This window comes from Babylonia areolata, chromosome 22 (assembly GCF_041734735.1).
Source record: "Babylonia areolata isolate BAREFJ2019XMU chromosome 22, ASM4173473v1, whole genome shotgun sequence".
NCBI lineage: Eukaryota > Metazoa > Mollusca > Gastropoda > Neogastropoda > Buccinidae > Babylonia > Babylonia areolata.
This window is the reverse complement of record NC_134897.1, coordinates 1,576,432-1,578,931: the sequence shown is the minus strand read 5'-3', so window position 1 is coordinate 1,578,931 and position 2,500 is coordinate 1,576,432. Positions and strand designations below refer to the sequence as shown.

The 2,500-nt window shown below is 53.3% G+C and overlaps 1 pseudogene across 1 annotated transcript in view; it reads right to left on the bottom strand.

Annotated features, from left to right (window-relative positions):
• Positions 1-2,500, bottom strand: part of LOC143297343 (myosin-IIIb-like) — a 117,566-nt pseudogene that overhangs the window by 93,485 nt on the left and 21,581 nt on the right. The window lies entirely within an intron of this gene.

The following is a 2,500-nucleotide window of genomic DNA, read 5'->3' as shown; positions in this document are numbered from 1 at the left end:
GGGTAGAGGGAAAGAGATAGGAAGGGGCAGAGAGAAAGAAAGGGAGAGAGAGATAGGGAGAGAGAGAGAGAGGGAGGGAGAGAGAGAGAGGGAGAGAGGGGACAGAGACAGAGAGGGAGAGAGAGAGAGAGAAAGTGAAAGGGAGGGAGAGAGAGGGGGTAAGAGAGAGGGGAGAGAGAGAAAGAGAGAGTGATGAAGAGAGATGAAGAGAGAGGGGAATTGGGGGGGGGGAAGTAGGAGATAGGGAGTGGGGAAGAAATAAGGGAGAGAGGGGGGAGAGGGAGAGAGAGAGAGAAGGAGGGAGAGAGAGAGAGAGAATGAAGAGAGAGGGGAATTGGGAGGGAGAGTAGGAGATAGGGAGTGGGAAGAAATAGGAAGAGATGAAGAGAGAGAGAAGGAGGGGCAGACGGAGACAGATAGGAAAGGAGAGAGAGAGAGGGAGAGAGAGAGAGTGGGAGAGAGAGAGAGAGAGGAATGGGGGGGTGGAGAGTAGGAGATTGGAAGAGATGAAGACAGAGGAGGTGTAGAGAGAGCGGGAGGGAGAGAGAGAGAGGGGGGGGAGAGAGGGGGTAAGAGAGAGGAGGGGTAGAGAGATAGGGAGAGAGCGAGAGGGAGAGAGAGAGAGAGGGAGAGAGGGGACAGAGACAGAGAGGGAGAGAGAGAGAGAGAGAGAAAGTGAAAGGGAGGGAGAGAGAGGGGGTAAGAGAGAGATAAGGAGAGAGAGAGAGAGAGAGGAGAGGGAGGGAGAGAGAGAGAGGGAGAGAGGGGACAGAGACAGAGAGGGAGAGAGAGAGAAAGTGAAAGGGAGAGAGAGGGGGGTAAGAGAGAGAGAGAGAGAGAGGAGAGGGAGAGAGAGATAGAGAGGGAGAGAGGAGAGGGAGAGAGAGAGGGGAGAGGGAGAGAGAGAGGGAGAGAGAAGGAGGGAGAGAGAGAGAGAGGAGAGAGAGAGATGAAGAGAGAGGGGAATTGGGAGGGAGAGTAGGAGATAGGGAGTGGGGAAGAAATAGGAAGAGATGAAGAGAGAGAGAGAAGGAGGGGCAGACGGAGACAGATAGGAAAGGAGAGAGAGAGAGAGAGAGAGGGAGAGAGACAGAGAGGGAGAGAGAGAGGAATGGGGGGGGTGGAGAGTAGGAGATTGAAAGAGATGAAGACAGAGGAGGTGTAGAGAGAGCGGGAGGGAGAGAGAGGGGGGGAGAGAGGGGGTAAGAGAGAGGAGGGGTAGAGAGATAGGGAGAGAGAGAGAGAGGGGGGGGGGAGAGAGAGAGGGAGAGAGGGGACAGAGACAGAGAGAGAGAAAGTGAAAGGGAGGGAGAGAGAGGGGGTAACGGAGAGGGGAGAGAGAGAAAGAGAGAGAGGGAGAGAGGAAGAGAGAGGGGAATGGGGGGGTGGAGAGAAGGAGATAGGGAGGGGGAGAGAGATGAAGAGAGAGAAGGAGGGGTAGAGAGAGACAAAGAGAAAGGGGGAGAGAGACAGGGACAGAGAGAGAGGGGGGAGGGAGAGAGAGGGAGAGAGGGGACAGAGACAGAGAGGGAGAGAGAGAGAGAGAAAGTGAGAGAGAGGGGGGTAACAGAGAGGAGGGTAGAGAGAGAGGGGAGAGATAGAGGGAGAGAGAGAGAAAGTGAAAGGGAGAGAGAGGGGGGGGGGGTAAGAGAGAGGAGGGGTAGAGAGAGAGGGGAGAGAGAGAGGGGGGGAACTGGGAGGGAGAGTAGGAGATAAGGAGTGTGGAAGAAATGGGAAGAGATGAAGAAAGAGGAGGGGTAGAGGGAGACAGATAGGAAAGGAGAGAGAAAGGGAGGGAGAGAGAGATAGGGAGAGAGAGAGGGAGGGAGAGAGGGGACAGAGAGGGAGAGAGAGAGAGAGAAAGTGAAAGGGAGGGAGAGAGAGGGGGTAAGAGAGAGAGAGGGGAGAGAGAGAGGGAGAGAGAGAGGGAGGGAGAGAGGAGACAGAGAGAGAGAGAGAAAGTGAAAGGGAGGGAGAGAGAGGGGGTAAGAGAGAGGAGGGGTAGAGAGAGAGGGGAGAGAGAGAGGGAGAGAGAGAGGGAGGGAGAGAGGAGACAGAGACAGAGAGGGAGAGAGAGAGAAAGTGAAAGGGAGGGAGAAAGAGGGGGTAAGAGAGAGGAGGGGTAGAGAGAGAGGGGAGAGAGAGAGGGAGAGAGAGAGTGAGAGAGGGAGAGAGGAGACAGAGACAGAGAGGGAGAGAGAGAGAAAGTGAAAGGGAGGGAGAAAGAGGGGGTAGGGGGGAGGAGAGGGAGAGAACGAACGAACGAACGAACGAAGTTTTTTTTTGTTTTTTTGTTTTTTTGAGGAAAGTGGAATAAGCATACATGTGCTTTTTTTCCCTTCCAACCCTCAGGGCAAACAGAAAATAAAAAATGAATCAAAACAATCCACAAAGTAGCAAAGAGATGTAGAAAAAAAAAAGGACACGACATTCACATACACATTCAAACATGCACATGTACATAATTCTGATACAAACATCATATTATGAAGGGAAAAGA